The following is a 22332-nucleotide window of genomic DNA, read 5'->3' on the forward strand; positions in this document are numbered from 1 at the left end:
GGTCGGTGTTGACAGTCCATTAAATATGGACGCATTGCATTAAAGCGGATCTCCACTCTAAAGTAAAGTCGCGCTGATCGGCACCCTCCCCCCCCTCCGGTGTCACATTTGACACCTTTCAGGGGGAGGGGGGTGCAGATACCTGTCTACAGACAGGTATCTGCACCCACTTCCGGCCCTACGATACGGGCAAAAGACGGGTTTTTTCCTTACTTCCCGTCCGTCCCCCCGTTGTATGCTGGGAACACTCAGCTCCCAGCACACAGCGGGAGCCAATCGGCGGGCGCATGCGCCGTAGGGAACCGGGCAGTGAAGCCGGAGCGCTTCACTTCCTAGTTCCCTCACCGTGGATGGAGAGGGGAGCAGCAGGGTGACAAGCGATCGCTCGTCATCTGCTGCGGACGGCGCTGGACTCTAGGACAGGTAAGTGTCCTTATATTAAAAGTCAGCAGCTGCAGTATTTGTAGCTGCTGGCTTTTAATATATTTTTTTAGTGGCACATCCGCTTTAATGCAAGGAGAAAAAAAATTGCAGCAATCTTCAAAATGTACATTTTGAGCCCCTACTATGCTGGTGCAATTACCCTCAAAAACAGCTTGTTGCTATTAAAGTGGACCCTCTGTCACTTTTGTCATCTATTAAAATCTTTTGCCCTTGTTTTAACTTTGGATAGTAAAAAAATCTGCCAGTAAATAACTTTAACAACCCACTTCCTGTTTGGTAAAAAGCCTAGGCTTATGACATCATGCACAGATCTCTCACTCGTGAGAGTTTCCCCGAGGAGGGGAGGGGGATGAGTCATAAGAGGGCCAATGAGAGCTGGAGGTGTGCCTCTGTGTAAATCCAGGAAGTGAACAGGCACAGTTAAAATGGATGCAGCCAGACTCAGTGGAGGGAGATTTCTGCAGCATATTTGGCAAGTACAGAATCACAGTACAGTAAAACCTTGGTTTAAGAGTAACTTGGTTTGAGAGCATTTTGCAAGACAAGCAACATTTTTTCATAAATTTACACTTGTATATCAAGACATCGCTTGTATATACAAGTAGTGTCATGTCACATACATGAGTATAGAAGAGAGGCGCCGCGAAGTGTAGCAACATTGTTACATTTAATGAAGGTACAACATTTAGCAACATATTGCTACACTTAGAGGCGCCTCTCTTGTCTTTTACACTCTGTAGCTCCTGATGGATTTTGCTTCTAATCCCCTTGTGGAAGCTTCCATTTGTGCATGGACATTGTATGGTTACACAACCCGGTGACATTGCTATAATCTTTTTATATGGACTATAAACTGAAGGACCTATAAATGGTTGTGAAAAAAATCATTTGAGTTTCCATTATTTCTTATGGGGAAATTTGCTTTGATATACAAATACTTTGGATTACAAGCATGTTTCTGGAACAAATTATGCTCGCAATCCAAGGTTTTACTGTATATAAATATGCAAAGTGGTTGGAGGGAAACTTCAAAATGGCAAAGATGTTTTTATTACAAATTATGTGAGCAGACTGCAGTTCCTCTTTAAGGTACATTAGACTAATGTACTATATCTTTGTTACCCAAAAGCCTTAGTCACGGGCATCCCACTAAGACTAAAACACCCCACAAATAGTCAATTTGGGTACAATCAGCCCGCCCATACATGGTTCGAATCTCGAACCATACAAGATTCAAACTGCCTATGGCCAGTTCACAGTTTGTGCCCCTTAAGACTTTATGCCACTAAACAAGCAACAGGAAATCTTTACAGTAGACACAGACAGCACTTTAAAAGTTCACACTTTGCATTACAGGAACGCTCATTCCCGCTCAGTTTTTTTACTTGATTTGTATGCGTTTCAACCTGTGAACAATTGGGCAGCCCATTTACTTTATTGGGCTGCCCTACACCTGACAAATGCACAAACACAAAAAAAAAAGCTCCAGAACCTTTTTGCAAAACCCGTGTCTAAATGCATTTGGTGTGCCATGCATTTATTGTATGCTAGAGCTGCACGATTAAAATCGTAAAAAAAAATTGCGATTGAACCAACCCCAAAAGCAGGCAAATGTTTATCAACATTGCCCAGCGCTGTAGATCACTATAAACCTTGCATCATTTGGTTCTAGGGATCCCCAAACTACAGCCTTCCAGCTGTTTCAGAACTACACATCCCATGAAGCATTGTAAAACTGACATTTACAGACATGATTATGCATTAGGGTTGTCCCGCTGTCTCCTCTCCATTCATATTCAGAGCAGCTGAGGCTGCAGAGAAAGGGACTGGGGGGAATCTCTATCCGCGGTCTCTGTCTCAAGGGGGAGATATCAGGGGTCTATTAAGCCCCCCAACAGGACTGATGGAAAAATAAAAAAATTCCCTCATCCACACAAGCGTATGGAGGAATCCTCCACGCCGTGCCATTGCATTCTGACAGTGGGAACCCTCTGCTATCAGTACACTGATCAGCAGCTGCAGACAATTGGTTCCAGCTGCTGAACGAAAAATAGGGTTGCACCAATATCGTTTTTTTTTTACTGGCGACTACCGATACCTTTGCGGTGCGATTTGCCATAGCGACTTCAGCCTGGGTTCACACAGGAGTGGTGCAGGAAACCACATGATTCAGAAAGGAATCGCACCACATTCCTTTTTAAAATCGCATGCGATTCTTTGCAGTGCGATTTGAGCCTATTCATTTTGTATGGTCTCAAATCGCATAGGTATCTGTTCCGATTCTTGTACTCATGCAAATACTCAGTATCATTATCAGCAACAAAACTGGTATCGGTGAAACCTTTTTTTCCCAACATTCCCCTTAATCAAAAGTCATTAGTGCCCTGCTGAACCAGCCGAATTGCAACCCATCTATGGCCATCTTATAAGCCCTTGCACACAGGATCATCCAGCTGCAGTGTGTCCTTGTTGCCCAAACGCACAGGGCCCTGAACAACCGGTATTGCTCAGTACAGCATTTAGACCTGTCCAGCCACAGCCTGATGGAGGAGACTTTGACAATATGCCTACAGAGGGGCTGAACATTGCAACTGTCTCGTCTGTCCCAGGTGCCCTAAAACACCAGGAGAGACACTGCAGCTGGACAGCTCTGTGTGCAAAGGGGCCCAATGGGGACAGACAAGTAAAACTGTGTTCCAATCCCCTCTACCCAGAACTACAAAACAAGTTTCAATGCTAAAATTAAAATAAAAAAATAATTGAGAGGATTTACATCTCACACACACACACACACACACACACACGCGCTGGGATGCTGGGTAGAAAGCATTTTTATTCAAAATAGAAAAAAGATAACGTCTCAAAAAAGTTGGGACAGGGCAACAAAAAGCTGGCAAATTAAGCGGTACTAACAAGGAAAAGCGGAAAGAACATTGTGCAACTGATTAGGTAAAAAGATTTAGATTGTCTCAGAAGTAAAAATGGGCAGAGGTTCACAAAATTTATAAAAAGCTGCATATAAAATTTGTCAAACAATTTCAGACTAAATGTAAACATAAAATTGCAAGACTTTAAAAATGTATCATTACCTACAGTGCACATCAAAAGATTCTGATAATTTGGAGATCTGTGTCCAAAGGACAAGGCTGAAAGGCAAAATCGGATGCCTATGATCTTTGGTTACTCAGGTGGCACTGCATTCAAAACAGGCATGATTCTGCGATGGACATCACTGCATGGACTCAGGAATACTTCCAAAAATCCCTGCCTGTGAACAGTTTCCAGAGCCTTCCAAATATGCAAGTTAAAGCTCTATCATGCATAGAAGCAGCCATATCTGAACATGATCTGGACCAAAGCTCATTTAAAAATGGTCTGTTGCAAAGTGAAAAACTGTTCTGTGGTCAAACAAATAGAAATTTGGCATTTTTTGGGCAACCATGAACACCGATTTGGCATTTTTTGGGCAACCATGAACACTGTGCCCTGTAGACCTTCCGGCTTGTTATCAGTGTTCAAAAACCTGCATCTCTGATGAGATGGCGAGCATTATTGTGCATAGAATGGGCAGTTTGCAGATCTGTAAAGGCACCATCCATGCTGAAATATAAATCCAGACTTTAGAGCAACATCTGTTCAGGCAAGAATGGGACAACATTTCTCTCCAACAACTGGTCTCCTCAGTTCCCAGACTTTTACAGAGAGTATTAAAAGAAGAGGGGATGCAACACCATGGTAAACATGGCCCTGACGTAACTTTGACATGTGTTGCTGCTATCAGTTTCAAAATTACCCTTTTCCCCCCTAAAATAAGGCCATCAAGTACTTTAAGGTGCCACTTCAGGTTGAGGTGTAGCGCCCCATTGTCGCTCAGGAGGTGGCATGGCTTGAGGAGCGGCAATGACTGAGGCTTTCACATGTATACATCCATACTAGGATCGGCTATGGTAAGCGGCAGTTTCAAGCCCAAAAAAAATATACTATTTTAAGATATTAACATTTGAGGTTTTCCATTGTGAATTATATAGGTTTAGTAAAACCAACGTTAGACCTACCGGTAACGGTATTTCTATGAACCTTCCAGGACGGCACCCGAGAGATGATGGCTCCTCCTGCAGGAAACACAATCACATGACAGTTTAAAAGGCCCCGCCCTTCCCCTTGCTCCTCAGTATGCAATAGAGTAATCCTGAACTGGTTCACAAGGGACGTAGTCCTTATAGGTACTTACCTTTTTTTTTTTTTTTCCCCTCCACATAGGGTGGGAAGTAGGCCTGCCGTCCTGGAAGGTTCATAGAAATACCGTTACCGGTAGGTCTAACGTTGGTTTTCTCTTACCACCTTCCAGGACGGCACCCGAGAGGATAATAGAGTAATAAACACAGGCCTACCTTCAGGGTGGGACCACAGCTTGTAGCACCTTTCGACCAAAGGCTAAGTCTTGCTGTGACAACATTTCCACACGGTAGTGCTTCAGGAATGTATGATGGCTGGACCAGGTGGCCGCACTGCGGATTTGTTCCCAGGAGGCCCCTGCTTTCTCAGCCCAGGAAGTTGCTATGGCTCTGGTAGAGTGAGCCTTGATTTTTTTGGGAGCTGTTGCTCCAGTACATACATAGGCTTTGGATATTGCTTCTCTAATCCATCTTGAGACTGAGGCTTTTGATGCCTGCAGTCCCTTCCTGGGCCCAGCGTGTAGAACTAGCAGGTGGTTAGATCTTCTAAAACTTTTAGTTCTCTCTAGATAAATGAGAAGACACCTTCTCACGTCTAACAAATGAAATTTCTTTTCTTTTTCGTTCTTTGGTTCAGAACAAAAGGACGGCAATAGTATGTCTTGCGTCCTATGAAATAGGGATGCCACCTTCGGCAGGTACAGGGGGTCTGCTCTGAGGGTGATCCTATCTGGCTGTACCCTCAGGAAGGGTTCTTTCATGGATAGCGCCTGCAAATCCCCTACCCTCCTGGCCGAAGTAATGGCTAACAAAAAAGTCAACTTTAAGGTTAGAAACTTAAGGGGAACCTCTTCCAGAGGTTCGAATGGGTGTATAGATAACGCCTCTAACACCCTAGTTAAGTCCCAAGGCGGACAATTATATTTTTGGACTGGAGAAATTCTTTCTCTAGCTAACAAGAAACGTTTTATAAGGTCCTCTTTCGCCAATCTTTTATCCAGATAGACTGAAAGAGCCGTTATTTGGACCCGAAGGGTACTAACTTTTAATCCTAAATCTACCCCATCCTGGAGGAAGTCCAGGATAACCGGGATAGAAGTTGAAGCTACCTGTCTTTCCTTACGCCAGGAACAGAAGGTCTTCCATACCTTTTGGTAAATTTTTTGAGTTACTGGTTTTCTGCTCATGAGAAGGGTATCTATGACCCTCTCTGAGCAGCCTTTGCGTTCTAGAATCTGGCGCTCACTAACCAGGCTGCTAGCTGGAAGAATTCCGGCTTTGGATGGAGTACTGGGCCCTGCCTGAGGAGATCTGCCCTGTACGGGAGCTTCAGAGGCTCCACCATTGCCATGGCTCTTAGGTTTGCGAACCAAGTTCTTTTTGGCCACCATGGTGCTATCAGAAGAATCTGGCCTGGAGACCTGCTGAGTTTCTGAAGAACTCGCGGAATGAGCGCTACCGGCGGGAAGGCATAGGCCAGCCCGAAGCGCCAGGTCTGGGATAGCGCATCCAGACCTTCCGACTGTAGTTCCCAGGAAATCGAGAAATACCTTTCTACCTTCCTGTTTAGTCTGTTGGCAAACAAGTCTATTTCCGGTTCCCCGAAATACTGGACTAGGTGTTGAAACACCTCTGGGTTCAGTTCCCATTCCTCCTCCCTCAACTTGTGACGGCTGAGGAAGTCTGCTTCTATATTGCTCGTCCCCTTTATGTATATGGCTGAGATAGAGAGTACTCTTTCTTCTGCCCAGGTTAGTATTTCCCTGGAAAGTTCTAGTAGGGGACTGGACCTGGTCCCTCCCTGGTGACCTAGGTACGCTACTACTGTAGAGTTGTCTGAGCTTACTTGGACTTCTCTGCCTCTGATGTCTTCCTGGAAGGCTATTAAGGCTTCCCCCACTGCTCTGAGTTCTTTGTAATTGGATGACCTGCGAGCTAGTGAGCTGTCCCATTGTCCCTGCGCTTTTTTCCCCTCCAGGTGGGCGCCCCACCCCCAGGAACTGGCATCCGTGGTAACCTTCGCTGGGTTCCACTGAGCCCACGGTCGCCCTCCCCTCAGGTTTTGGGGAGATGTCCACCACTCCAGGGAGGACAGAACCTGGGGGGTGAGTAGTATATCCTGATCTAAGGACTCTTTCCTTTTGTCCCATGAGGACAGGAAGAAGAAGTGTAATGCCCTTGCATGAAGCTGAGCCCAAACCACCGCTGGGATGCTTGCTGACATCAGGCCTAGAACTCTCAGAACATTTCGTCTGGAGAGTTTGGGGTTCTTGATAAGGTTCCCGACTGCTGAGGCTAGTTTTAAAACTTTTTCTTCTGGTAAGAAGAGTCTCTGCTGCCTGGTATCCACTACGTATCCCAGGAAGGTCTTGACCTGTTCTGGGTTGAGGGAGGATTTTTCTATGTTGATTATCCACCCTAGGCTCTCTAGGAGTGCCATTGCTTTGTTGGCATCCAGCGTGACTTGGGCGGCTGATTTTCCTGAAATCAGTAAGTCGTCTAAATAAGGTATAAGGGATATGCCCTGAAGGTGCAGGTATGCCACCGCTTCTGCTAGGACTTTTGTAAAAATCCTTGGGCTGGAGGTTAGCCCGAATGGTAGTGCTCTGAACTGCCAGTGGAAGGTTTCTCCTTCCACCACGACCGCAAACCTCAGATATACCTGGTGATCCACGTGGATTGGCACGTGGAGATAGGCATCTTTGAGATCTAGGGTCACCAAGAAGGCCTCCTTCATGAGGTTCTTTCTTACCGAATAAATACTTTCCATAGCAAACTTTTTGTATTCTAGAAACTTGTTCAGGTTTCTCAAGTTTACTATTAGACGGTATTTCCCGGAGGGTTTCCGTACTACGAAAATATGGGAATAAAATCCCTGGTACTGCTGAGCTTTTGGTACTGGTACTACCACTAGTTGTTTGGCTAAGTCCTGTATGCCCTCCAAGAGGGCAGACCTTTTCAGGGTATCCCTGGGAAGGTGAGTAATGGTGATCATGGTGGGGGGTGTAGCCAGAAACTCTAGGCGATAGCCTTTTTGAATTATTTGGCAGATGTAATGACTGTTCGAAATTTTTTCCCATAGGGGAAGGAATTGAGATAGTCGACCCCCCACTCTGACTACGTCGTCACTTGGACGGTTTGTCGCTGGGTTTTGGAGGAGGGAAAAGGAGGTTGTTCTTCCTGTTCCCTTTGCCAAAGTTCCAACGCCTGAAAGGTTCCTTTTTGGTTTTTTGTCTACCCTGCCCCTGGGGGCCTCGAAAAGTTTTCTTGAAACCTTCTTTTTTGGGTTTAACTGGGAATTTTTTACCTTTTTCTGATGACCTAGCCAGGACATCATCCAGGTCTTTCCCAAACAACAGGGAACCTTGAAAGGGGATGCCACAGAGTTTTCCCTTGGATGTAGCATCTCCTTCCCAGGCCTTGATCCAAACTGCCCTCCTAGTAGAGTTAATGAGGGCTGCTGTCTTGGCTGCTGCCCTTGCAGATTCCGTAGCTGCATCTGCTAGGTAAGCAATCGCCTTCCTTACTACTGTAAGTGACTCAACTACCTCCTCCGCCTCCGAATTCTGGACGAGGTGGTCGGTGAGTGTCTCTACCCAAACATCTGTATTCCTAGCTACACATGCTGCTGCTAAGGCTGGGCTTAGTGCTGCCGCATTGGCCTCCCAGGCTTTCCTAAGGAGAGACTCTGCTCGACGGTCCATCACATCCTTGATGTTACCTGTATCCTCAAAGGAGAGATCAGACAATTTAGTGACTTGTGACAAAGCCGCATCAAGTCTAGGAAGCTTAAAAAAGACTTCCTCATCTTCCTGGGAGAAGGGGAACCTTCTTTTCCAGGTTTTTTGTTTGATTATTCTCCTTTCAGGGTCTCTCCACTCCTGAAGGACTAACTCCTTGAGGGATTTGTGCAGGGGGAATACTTTAGATTGAGCGTCACTCAGGCCCCTATAAACTTTATCCTGTGCTGAGGTAGGTTTAGGGGTCTCAGGAATTTCCTCTGTGGCGTAGATAGCCTGGAGGAGACTCTCTAGATCTTCTACAGCAAAGAGGTGTTTTCTTGGACGTGTGTCCTCCTGAGACTGACTAATGGAGTCTCCATCTACCTCCCCTGAGCTGTGCCTAGACCTAGGTAGACTGGCTACCTCACTCTCTTCACCATCTGCTTCCCCCAAAGGGGGATTTTGTGAGGGTGTAAAGAAAACACTTGGGCCCTTAGAAAAGGGGGTCTCCTGAGAGGAAGTGCCTTCCTTAGGGGTAAGTTCCTCTGTTTCAGTCTGTGCCGACTGCCCGGCTGCCTCCCGAAAGGCTTTGACTGTTGCTAACATTTCTGTTTGCATGGATGAGAGAAAACTCTTCATCATGGCAGCAGCCTCCTTTCCCGCCAGTATATTAATACATTTGTAGCAGAAAGGTTTTGTGTAGGACTTGGGGAGCTTCTCTCTACAATTCCCACATTTTTTAGAGGAACTATGCCCTGTAGCGGAAGGAGACTGAGCTGAGGCCTCCTGGGGTCCGCTGGGGGTTTCTGAAAAGACATGAAATGTACATTTAAATTGTCTTTCCCCAAGACTGCTGGCTGTACTGGGGAGGGGAGGAAGTAGACGAGAAGGGACCAGATCCTGCTCCGGTCGTTCCCTAAAAGTTTGGGAACTCTCACCACTTCCCCCCTCCCTTTCCAGGGGGATTGGTACTTACCGCCCCCCGACCTGGATCTGCCAGCGGTCGTGTCGGTCTTTCCGTCCTCTTCCATGAGGAGGGTGACTCGGTCCTGGCTGTCGGTACTCCTGTACTGGTCACCGCAAGCCGACCCGTCCACCACCCACGCTGTCTCCTCGCTCCACTGGGAACTTCCGGGTTACGCCGTCCAGAACCGCCCACTTCCTGTGATGCAGTTCCTGTCTCAGAATGAGGCCTGGAGCGCGGCGTTTTTACGTCTGGAGACCCGGGAAAACGGCGATTCGAATGGTGGTGGATTCGATAGCACGCAGTGATGGCTCACCTCCCCGCAGCTCAGAGCACTGGTGCTTCCATAGGGCGACCTGTGAGTTTGGACCGAAGTCTACAGGTAAGTTCAGCCCTCCCCGGCCTCCCTTAAACCTGTCTCACAGGGGTACCTTCGACCCTCCCCGGTCTCTAGGTTTCCATAAACAAAACAAACGTGTCGCTGTGTTGGAGAAACACAATCAATACTGAGGAGCAAGGGGAAGGGCGGGGCCTTTTAAACTGTCATGTGATTGTGTTTCCTGCAGGAGGAGCCATCATCTCTCGGGTGCCGTCCTGGAAGGTGGTAAGAGAAATTCTCATTACATGCTGTTTATGTTACAGTGTTCCAACTTTTTTTTTTAGTTAGGGGGGTTGTGCACGTATTCTCACATAAATTCAGACACTACTTTAAAAAAAAAAAAAATATATATATATATATATATATATATATATACACACACACACTATAACTTAAAGAATTTAAAGTAACAGATCTATATAAACGAAGTACTTAAGAAAGTGGTCATCTCAGCTGACTAGGACCTTAAAACCAGTGCTTTCACAAAGTCATGGAATGTCTCCGACCACAAACTCCCTTAATTATTATTTTTAAACATGACATAATGGTACCACCTACAAGTAAGCAATTTTACTTTTCACTAAATGTACAGAAGAAAACATACTGAGAATTCCTGCGTTTCTCACAAACAGCTACATTAAATTAACGTCTGGGATACATTTTTCTTGTGACACCTAAAACATAATTCTTAAATGACAAGCTTTCAACGTCATAATTGAGACATTCCTCTGAGTCAACTGAAGAAAAAACACACAGTACCTACCCGCAGGGGAATTTCACTGTCATATAAACCGCAAGAATCTTATGGTTTTTCTAATTACGTGTTTCTCCTCAGAACTAACATTGGACAATGTAAGGTGAATTTTATTTCATTTGGTAGATCATATTCTCATCTACCACATTGCTTTCTAAAAAATATGTTGAATATTTCAGTGGTTTAGCTGGCAATGCCACTTTAGAAAAGTATATACAGTACATTTGGACTTAAAATGGTGGAACCAATACTGGTGATGACAATATATAAAATGGGTACAGTAAAAGGACTTCTTTACTAAAGCGAGGAGAACCTGAAGTTTATATTACTATCCAGTCAGTCATCGGCAAATTACAGCTGAGTGTACAAAACATTAGAAATGCCTTTTTCACTTGAGATGAAAACCAGGTGAACCCAGGTGAAAGCTATTATCTGTAACCAATTTCAACATTAAATACATTTAAATTGGAGCAGAAGAATGGGAGGAGACAGGACAATGACTCAGCGCAGCATAACAATAGGTTGTAGTCATGCTACAGATAAGGAAATCCATATTAGCTGTACTTTTGAAACACAGGCCCTTGAATTAATATAGGCTGGGATCACATCATTTGTTCTCCGCATTCAATTCGCAATAGCAGGAGAGATTTTGACCGGCTGCAGCTCCAGTGCGAATTTGCACAGGAACCCTGTGTGTCCTTTGGTCTGTTTCATGTCAGAATTCAGACCTGAAACTGAACCAGGATGCACCAGACCCCTGCTGGGAGCCGCATGGGGAAATTGGGTGAAATTGGGTGAAATTGGGTGAACCCAGCCTAAGACTGGAGCAGATAGATTAATACAAGACACGGTTGCAAAATCTAAAAGTAATGCGAGACACGCATTGAAAATTCAGGGATGCTGGTGCCTTTTTTGATTCTGTCACACATCCATATCACCATCAATTAGGTGCAACACATTTAACAAGCAATTAAACACCAAAAAAGTGCAACAGCGGCTTTATGGAATTGAATAATGGGGGGAACTAATGCGCAAAACTAAACAAGAGCAATGAAAACTAAAATATAACTAAGCAGCAGCCACAACTAAATGGCTTTATGGAATCCCCCCCTCCCAGTGTATGTGTATAGAATGGTTCACCAAAAAAAAAAGTGATCAGATAACCCAATGCATAGATTATAGAAGTGGACACTTTAGGTACCTGTAGGCTCCCCTCATGAATAAATGCTACTCTATGCACTTGGACAGCGTCTGAATCAGCCACACACAAACACACGCCGTATCCTGGCCCTCAATTCTAACCTCTGCTATAGCCCTCTTTTTACAAACCCAGGAGCTTCCTTAATTGGCTGCCGAGGCCCTCCAGAAAAACATTGAAACATACATTTTATTTGTATTGTTTACAAGGACAGAAATGACACACTGTCACCAATATGAAGGGGGACTCCTTCATATACAGTTCAGACTAAAGTTCTCCTGTTCGTTAGTTGGGCTGAAAACAGAAAGTAATTTCACTTGGAGGCGATTAAGTTCGCATGTGTAGCGCTATACAAGTTATTCACTCACTCACTGCACCAGATGCGGTCTTATATTAACCAGACATTTTTCTAGTGCAATTATTCTCAGCCAGGGGTCCATGGAAAAATAGGGTACTTTCAGCTGTAGCCAATCAACCTCCCATCTGGTACTGCCTGCATAATTCCAAAGCCAATGGGGGGGGGGGGTGTTTGTATGTCATAGGCTATTTTAGTGCAAATTTAAAATGCCCCAACACACACACACACAAAACTCATAATTTCCTCTGCTTTTAGGAGCATCGCTTATGAGCATCCATGGTGCAGCCAAGCTATGCTGAACTTGCACTGGCCCACCTGCAATCAATACTGTATTGACAGTGTAAGTTTACAAAGATAATTAGTTTGATGCAGGGTTTTTGGTCTACATTTCATACCTAAATAATGCGATTTACTCAGAATACTGCCTTGTTCTTTGGTGAACATAAAACAAACTTTCCTTTTTTCCAAAGCCCCAGAGAAGATTCTATAAAAGGCTTTGCGATTCATATTCCATAACACGTTTATTATTTATAGAAAGGACTTTGGACAGGTAAGACTGCACAGCAAGATAAGGACTTTCAACTGTACTATAGCAACGTGTGTGTGTGTGTGTGTGTTAGCCAGCCATTCAGCTATAAATTTAGCTTGTGCCTAAACTTATCAAGTTGCCCAAAGTACGGTTACCGTCCAATAGCCCAAAGCCATGGATGCTGGCAGTGAGTACTTTTTGTCGTTAGGTGGCAAAGATACATCTACAGAGCGTTGAGTGCATTACTAAGGAATTATGGCATATGCACACAGATGGCCGACAAGGCACTTGTTCTCAAGCAGTAGGTGAGGCAAATCTTGAAGTGTTACATGGTTGTCAGGTACTCATAGCCACTAATTCTCAAAGCAACTGTCCCCACTCCAAATAAAGAGAATGAATAGCTAGAGGTTTCTCATTTTCCATTTCCTTAGCTCCCATTTCTGAGCTTTTTACCAGCATCTGGGATGTCTAGCAACCTCGTTTGGACCGCTTACCAAACACCAGAAAAGCGCTATACATGCATGATAAGCAACTAAATGCATCATCAGCGAGTACCTAGCCATAGGATACAAAGCAACATAAAGCTCCAAGCAACTGGTATAAGATAAACATACTTTCCATTGTTGGCCGCCTTCTGGAAATGCTGGTTGTAAATATCATGGACCCAGCACAGCCATCATCTTTATACTTGTACAAGGTTAGTTCTGAAGCCAAAGCATTAGACACAACAAGAAATATCAGGAGAGGTCAGCAATGGCTGCCATATTTCTTTCATAACAAGTTAACGTAAGGCTCTATTCACACTTGTGCGACTTGTCACATACAACTGTAGACAAAGTTGCATGACAAGTCGTTCGAAGTTTTCGAATGATACCCATTCATATATGAATGTAGCCTTAAAGTGGATATAAACACTCCATATGCCCAGTGAAGTGAACAGCCTCATGATTCAAATCTCCCTACATAGGTTTTACATCCATATCTGCTGTCTTCACATTTATATACCGTTTAGAAAGATCAAATCGTGTTAGGAAATGTTCTCTTCCTGTGTGATGTCTGGGCATACAGCCAACATTGCCGATTGGAGGAAAGGTAAACACACCCCTCTCGTCATAGGTAGAGACTCAGGAGGTGTTTTGTAACAGGGCCAGCTGCCTGCTAATCTATTTATAGCAACCTCCCTGGACAGAAATGTCAGGCTTCTTTTATCTGATGTGTCCGAGAATTTGTCAGGAGTTATCAGGCTGATAACAGAGGAACAGTTCAGGAGAGAGCTACAGGACTAGCTCTTTGAAGAGAGATAACAAAATGCTAGCGATTTTTGCTGAAGAGATTAAAAAAAAAAAAAAAAAAACACCCACATATTATAGGGTACACAGTACTACTGAATTGTATACTTTACACTAAAGGATCACATTTTGTAAATCTAATTGTTTTCCACCCTTAGCGTTTACAGTCAATATATAGGGCAAATCACGCTTTAAGTCTGATGAATAATAAACCAGCAATTATGTTTGTGCTCTTAAAAACTAACCTTTCCTGTCATTGTGAGAACCTGTTTAACAAGAATATACAACTGCATGCACGTTCTTAATGTGAACATTCATATACAGTACTAAATTAAAATGCTTAACAACAACGCTCTTTCCCAACCCACAATGGAGCAACTGCTAAAAAACAAACACACAACATATATAATATCAAGGCAACAACAACAACTACGTAGTAAGAGGACCTACTTAAACTATTAATAAAATTTACATGCAATTAGGTAGTTCCTTGCACTGCATAGCTGGAAGATCTATATGTGGTTGTACAGCGAAATTGTATAATGTGCGTCATGAGTAGCAGATTTCATAGACAGTTGTGAATCCTCCCATCTTTGAATGGACTGGCAAGCACAGATGTTGACCACATGTCGACCAGCATGCCTTTCTTATGCATCATTTTGTACATCACATGCATACCCAGAAGATTTTTTTTTTATGTTTCCTTTGGAAAGCTGTTTGACAGACCCAAAGCCACAGGGACCCACATACCCCACCCCACAATGTCAGTACAAGCAATACTGGCATAATGTACAAATGTATGGCTTATTGGAAGTTCTTGCAAATTAAACTTTACTCAGTGGGGCCGATTTACTAAAAGTGGAGAGTGCAAAATTTGGTGCAGTTCTGCATAGAAACCAACCAGCTTCCAGGTTTTAGCCCTGGTTCACATTGATGCTACTTTTGAAATCGCGCGATTTCAAAGTAGTGAGGTCAGCGCGATTTCAGGGGCTACTTGATAGATATCTGTATGGCTTCATGCACAGATGTCTATTGAAGTCGCACCTGAAATTGGCAAAAGTAGTGAAGGAACTACTTTTCGCAAACCGGTGTCGCACTGATGGGAATAGTGCCATTGACTCCAATAGGTTGCGACTTGTCATGCGATTTGATCTCAAATCGCTCCAATGTGAACCTAGGCTTATTGTCAAAGTTTAATTGATAAAGCTGAAATTAGAAGCCAGCAAGGAAGGGATGAAATCCACCAGGTTTTTTTTTTTATTGGTGCCGTGTCCACTTTGGGGAGATTTTTCCCTTATTTCCTGTCTCAATGTCAAGAAATCACAAGGACATTAACCACTTAAGGACCCCTTCACGCTGATATACGTGGGGTCGCGTGCGCATGACCTGGTCCGAAGCTCCGTGGGCGCGGGACTCGCGAACCCGATTGCTGCTGGAGTCCCGCGATCAGTCCCCGGAGCTGAAGAACGGGGAGAGCTGTGTGTAAACACAGCTTCCCTGTTATTCATTGTGCGCCGTCATAGATTGTGTTTCCCTATAAAAGGGAACACACGATCGATGACGTCACACCTACAGCCACACCCCCCTACAGTTAGAAACACAAATGAGGTCACACATAACCCCTTCAGCGCCCCCTTGTGGTTAACTCCCAAACTGCAATTGTCATTTTCACAGTAAACAATGCATTTTTAATGCATTTTTTTCTGTGAAAATGACAATGGTCTCAAAAATGTGTCAAAATTGTCCGCCATAATGTCGCAGTCACAAAAAAAAAAAAAAAGAAGGAGGAGGATATAAGTGGATCATTGTAATCCCACATTTTCAAAGATATGATACAAAAAAAACAGTAATCTAAAATCTTCATAAGAGCAGCACTACTCCACGATAGTTGCTTGAAGACGATACAGGCCAACATATTTTCATATGTTGGTGAATAGGTAGTGCAAGTGGTACTAGCTCCTAGTCACTTGCACCCAAAGCTGCCTGCTAGGCATCGCTGCATTTACCCCATGGAAAAGGAGCTAAAGTTTAGGTTTCATTCATACTAAGTTGACGTTGTGATGCCAAGGTGCTCTTAAAAAGACCGATTATCCCAAATGATTTTGATGTCCAATACCAACTCTGCCAATAGAAAATGCAATGGCATTTTTGGGGTAACTGATCAGAAAATAATCTAAGCAGCGAACAGCCTGGACTGTAGATGCTAAACTCTAGATCATATTAAAACAGTATCTGAAAGCATATCATTATTGAATAAACACTTCTGCTTCCTTGGCGTGATCCAAACGTTAAGCTTGGGCTCAATGCAGCCAACATTTGTAGCTTTCATCAAATACATGCATGGCTGAATTCAGCACTCAATGGTTTGTGTGAATAAAACAACTTTACTATAGACCAGGTATTAAAGGCAACCTTGACATTCCAGCTGTTGTGGAACTTCAAGTCCCATTGCAGGACTAAGCCACAGAGGCATGGCTCCCATGATGGGACTCAGTTTCAAGTTGCCAACCCCTGCACTAGACAAAAGCAAAGGTAGAAAGATTAAATGTGAATTTCATTGGGTGCGCCACTTTAAAAGCCTCAATACCGGTACTTTGAATTCCTGAAGAAGCAATAGAAAGGTGTAAAAAAACAAAAAAAACAAAAAAAGTATACACATCTCATTATTGCTAAAAACTTGTTCCGAGTTAGTTTTGCTTGCAATAGTAAAAAGCATGATTCACGTATGTTTCCGCATGTGACACATAGGGCAGCCCATTCACTTACCCTATGCTCGTTTGCTGTGCCAAAGAAGTTCAGGGACCAAAAATTTGCCTTAAACTAGGTGCGATTTTACAATCTTTGGGTGCCAATCCTGAATGGCACCTTAACGCACATCTTCCTCCCAATTGCTCAAATGTGAATGGGTCCTAAATGTTGCCTGTTACATTTTAGGCACAGTAGCCATCTGGCTGTTGTCATTTGTCCAGGTTTGGAAGGAAGCGTCACAATAGAACATTATTACAAATCAACATGCAACTGAGCCAATTAGGAAAACCTGACAAACAGGAAAGTGAAGGTGATGGCTCATTAGGCGGATATACAAACCTGGCTGTTAGGCAGCTGGTTATGGACATCCGTATACTACTCTACAACATTAGACCAAGGCATAATGTAGCCATCAAGAAAAAAAAAAAAGTTAACATGACTCTTTCCTTCACCAAAACAGGACAAAAGAAAAAAAAGGTCACTTAAGTCACCTCTTCCCAGCAAAATGTACCTTTCTTTTCGTGACATCACTGTCCCTCTACATCCCACTGAAACAAGAGAGTGCCTTATATCCAAAGAAAGAAATCAAGGCATTCTGTGAATGGTGGCAGTGCGAGTAAGCGCCCCCTGAGGTTGCTATGCAAAAGGGAGGCCGCTAGGCCCAGGACCCAGAACTTTCCAGATATCACCGTCATAGCAGCAACTACTACAGTGATTTCCAGATTCGCCAGTGGAGAGCTGGTCCATCAAGCATGGCATATGTACACTTGAATTGTGCCAAGCTGGACTGATGTAATAATGCAGTAATCAATACTGAAGTTCAGCTTTAGGCTGACCAGAACAACCAATCACACCACTTTTTAAGGTGCAGGAAAGAATAGGAACTTGGTTGCAATTTAGAAACAGACACCACTTTTCCGTGTGTGTGTGTGTGTGTGTGTGTCCCCGTCCATCTCCCTGTTGTAGGATTTGACCTCACTTCCTGTCCAGTAAAACCATTCTCAGCAGGACAGGAAGGGAGGGTGTAAATCTCTCTAATAAAGCCAAAGATGGCTGTGAAAACCCATCAGGAGTTCTTCTTACTCCTTCCTTACACTAATCAAAACTAGAGCATCACAGAAGATCTGGCAGTCAAAACTCTACTTCTGTGTATAATCCTGGCCACATATTTCATGGCAGAGATAAAAAATGTCATGCCCCCTATATACATGACATGTCAAGGAGTACCTGCACAGTTTTGAACACAATTTTGGACCCACAATGAGATACCCAATGTGTGATGGATAAAGAGATATACATTTCATAATCAAGCAAGTAAACCTAGCATGTCTGCACCACTACACCAAGTGCTTCCATTTATTTCAACGCTAGAAACTGGCGCAGTCCTTATTCAACATTTTTAAAATCACAAGAGGGGCAAAAAAAATGTTGGTGCAGCCTCTTGTTTACATCCCATAAAATAATTGAGGTATAAGGGAACCTCCACTAAAATGACAGCATCAGAGGTCAGTTGGAAGAATGGGCAGCAATGGGGAGACACCTGGCATGGGAAAGCAGCATGCTGCAATGGGGAGACACCTGGCATGGGAAAGCAGCATGCTGCAATGGGGAGACACCTGGCATGGGAAAGCAGCATGCTGCAATGGGGAAGACACCTGGCGTGGGAAGGTGACACACACACACACACACACACACACACACACACATACATTATATATATATATATATATATATAAAAAAAAAAAAAAAAAAAAAAAAAGAAGGGGCACTGTGTTGGGGGGTGCTATTTTTTGACACCTACAATGACTACACAAGTCATAATACAAACACAAGACTTAAAAAATAACCATTTTGCCCAGTCCCCAATTTTTTATTCAATACCCTAGAGCAGGGGGGGCCAGTTTACTGTCCTTCAAGACTTTAAGGGGTCCGAAACTGTAGCCATTGTAAGAGGATAATGTCCTGGCGCCAATGGGAGTAAAGAATGCCCCATCACTGGTGATAGTGGGAGGAATATTGCCCCATTGTTGGTATTAGGGGGAAGAAATAGTGTGTCATCATCGGAAGGAATAGGGCCCTGCAGTTGTATCAGTGGAAGGAATAGTGCCCCATTCTTTGGGTCAGTGGTAGGAATAGTAATGACCCATTGTTGGCATCAGTGATGGCAATCATGCCCCATTGTTAGTGTAGAAGAAATACGGTCTCATATCTGCAAAAGGAATAGTGTCCCCAGGGCCTGATAAAGGCAAGCAAAGGGACAAATCCAGCCCCCGAGCCGCAGTTTGGAGACCTCTGCCCTAGAGGAACCCTATTTGACAATGTCGGACTTAGCGGGTAGAGCCTAGAATAATCACAGGATACATACAATCATTTGCATTATTATTGTGGTGTGCACTCCAAACTAAATGGCGTCAATTATTGCTACCATACGTTAACTGCCGAGAAATCAAAACCCCTAACAGACCTGTTAATACATCCAGAAATCAGACTAAAAACTTAGAAGATTTCAGCTACAATTCCACATTCAGACAAAAACAGTAGGATTGAATGAGTACATTCCTTGAGCGAAGACGCTGCTCCTCTGCGGCTAGCCATTAGATGAAAGTAGTAATTGGAATTTTGCTGAACTGCACAGCAAGCTTAAGCCTGCAGACGACCTTGATGCAGTTTTGCTGATTTTATTGCAGCATTTTTTTACCTCCTAAATTAATCAGCTCATCTGGTTCCGCACAGTAGCCCCGCGCCAATATTTAGGCTAAGCTCGTATTGCAAGCGGAAAAAAAAAAAAAAAAGGCTTTGGGAAAAAAGCATGAGAAATCCATCTGAATGTAATTGAAACAAGGCAACGTGCGAACTCTTTTTTGGGCCTTGTGTGGATTACCCCAGAATAAATTTGGTGTTCCTCTTCCTTCTATTTTTTTTCTCCCCCCCCCTCTTTTTAAAGTTTTTCCTTTAGGTTTCCTTTAAGCCCCGCAGGCATTAAACAGTGAAATGTGTTGCAGATTGATGACTCAAGCAGAGAGTACAAATCCTAACAGGAACAGGACTGCGGCAAACGTAACCTAACAAGCGAAAAAAGGACCAGCTCCCTCTTCGATAAACCCCATTACGCTTTCTATACCGCAACAACACTGGCACCAAGTAACCTCACTGTAAAAATAAACTATTAATAATAATAAAAAAATAATAATAATTCTTTGCAATAAGGAAGTCATTTTATAATCCCACATAGAACGTCGTGTCTGCAGTCGTGCCAAAATCAGCATAAGGAATTCATAATCGTCTTTTAATGTCAGCCAGGCCTATTGGAGCAGCGTTTAACCCCTCGTAGGCTTCGCAGAGGTGACTTGTTATTTGGGGGGGGGGGGGGTTTCAGAGTTAATTTAAAAAGGGTGGCCTGCTTTAAAAAAAATCCAGAATGAAATGCCTTAAATTCCTCCATGTACAATGAGGTCTTCCTGCCATAGAAGTTGATAGAGGCAGCTGTTAGAAGCCACCTGATCTCCTCACTGCAGAGGAGGTTACTGCAGTCCTTAGACCCAGCACATTCCTCCACATCCAGCACTGTTCATATATCCCTCAGGGAGACACAAGCAAGGCTCAATGGAGCCCAAAGTGCTCTAACTACAAGCCAATGGGTCCTGCTATAGACTGTACACCAGCACAGGATGCCTGAGCACTCCCCAGGGGGTCACCACCTCAAAGTCTCCTCAGAGGACATGACAAAGTAATGCGAGCCCCACCGATAACTTGTACCGAGCACCCCGGAGTTGTACTTACCTGGTGTATAATGGCACAGGAAAGGAAGAAAGTCCCTGGAGTAGGTGGCGGCGGCTCGGTTTCCTGAGCAGCTCTTCCCCCCTTCTCTTCCCTGCAGTGCAGGGCTCAGACATCACATTCCAGGCAGGGGATAGTAACAATGCAAGGTGGGCTTCCCTTCCCTAGAACCAGCCTCCACACTGCTGCCGTCACGGCTCAACCATATAAGGAGAAGCTGGGCCGTGCAGTAATAGGCGGGGCCCCGGAGAGCCCAGGGGAAGGGACAGACCGGGGAGACGCGCTCACACACAGCCAGCCGGTGAGGGAGGGAGGGAGAGGCAGCGGCAGCATTGTTTGCTGGAGGCCAGGGGACACGTACAACGACCAGGCAACTTCGCAACTCTGTGTCACTTACATACACAAAACTATTCAAGTGTATGGCAAAACCAGGCACTCTTGCAAAACATGAACAAATGCCTCCACATTGATAGAAAACCGTGGTATTAGGCAGTTGTGTCACCTGGGGCGGCAAAACATGGTATCAACCCCATACTGAGCAGGCTAGTGCGTTGATGCGGCTCCCCCCCCCCCCTTTAGCCTGCCACAATGGATGGAGCTGGGTAGGGATTGGGGGGATGGATGGAGCTGGAATGGGAACAGGGGGATGGATGAAGCTGGGATGGATAGAGACAGGATGAGATTGGGGAATGGATGGGATCAGGGGAATGGGTGGGATCAGGGGGATAGATAGAGCCAGGATGTGATCTGGGTGGTGGATGGAGCCAAGATGGGATCAGGGGGAATGGATAGAGCCAGGATGGGATCAGGTGATGGATAGAGCCAGGATGGGATCAGGGTGGTGGATGGAGCCAGGATGGGATCAGGGGAATGGATGAGCCGGGATGGGATTGGGGGATGGATGGAGCCGGGGTGGGATCAGGGGAGTCGATGGAGCTGGGGGGGGGGGATGAAGCCGGGATGGGATCAGGGGGTGGATAGAGCCGGAATGGGATTGGGGGGAGGTGGATGGGGTGGGGGTGGATGGGATCAGGAGGGTGAATGGAGCCGGGATATGATCAGGGGGGTGAATGGAGCCGGGATGGGTTCAGGGGGTGAATGGAGCTGGGATAGGATCAGGGGGGTGGATGAAGCTGAAATGGGATCGGGGGGTGGATGGAGCCAGGATGGGATTGGGGGTGGTGGATGGAGCCAGGATGGGATTGGGGGGTGCATGGAGCCAGGATGGGATTGGGGGGTGGATGGAGCCAGGATGGGATTGGGGTGGTGGATGGAGCCAGGATGGGATTGGGGGGTGCATGGAGCCAGGATGAGATTGGGGGGTGCATGGAGCCAGGATGAGATTGGGGGGTGCATGGAGCCAGGATGGGATTGGGGGTGGTGGATGGAGCCAGGATGGGATTGGGGGTAGATGGAGCAAGGATAGGATTGGGGGTGGTGGATGGAGCCAGGATGGGATTGGGGTTGGTGGATGGAGCCAGGATGGGATTGGGGGTGGTGGATGGAGCCAGGATGGGATTAGGGGTGGTGGATGGAGCCAGGGTGGGATTAGGGGTGGTGGATGGAGCCAGGATGGGATTGGGGGTGCATGGAGCCAGGATGGGATTGGGGGTGGTGGATGGAGCCAGGATGGGATTGGGGGTGGTGGATGGAGCCAGGATGGGATTGGGGGGTAGATGGAGCAAGGATAGGATTGGGGGTGGTGGATGTAGCCAGGATGGGATTGGGGTTGGTGGATGGAGCCAGGATGGAATCAGGAGGGTGCATGGAGCCAGGATGGGATTGGGGGTGGTGGATGGAGCCAGGATGGGATTAGGGGTGGTGGATGGAGCCAGGATGGGATTAGGGGTGGTGGATGGAGCCAGGATGGGATTGGGGGGTGGATGGAGCCAGGATAGGATTGGGGGGTGGTGGATGGAGCCAGGATGGGATTGGGGGGTGAATGGAGCCAGGATAGGATTGGGGGTGGTGGATGAAGCCAGGATGGGATCAGGA

General features: G+C 45.3%; 1 protein-coding gene across 3 annotated transcripts in view; it reads right to left on the bottom strand.

Annotated features, from left to right (window-relative positions):
* The window catches only part of LUZP1 (leucine zipper protein 1), a 115600-nt gene extending 95044 nt beyond the window's left edge, over positions 1 to 20556 (bottom strand). For all 3 annotated transcript variants that reach the window (XM_040337126.1, XM_040337124.1, XM_040337127.1), the window contains exon 1: positions 20341 to 20556. The gene's annotated coding sequence lies outside the window, so the exon portion shown is untranslated. The remainder of the gene's footprint in view (positions 1 to 20340) is intronic.
* Between the last annotated feature and the right edge of the window lie 1776 nt (positions 20557 to 22332).

The sequence above is a fragment of the Rana temporaria genome, chromosome 2, assembly GCF_905171775.1.
Source record: "Rana temporaria chromosome 2, aRanTem1.1, whole genome shotgun sequence".
NCBI classification, from domain to species: Eukaryota; Metazoa; Chordata; class Amphibia; order Anura; family Ranidae; genus Rana; species Rana temporaria.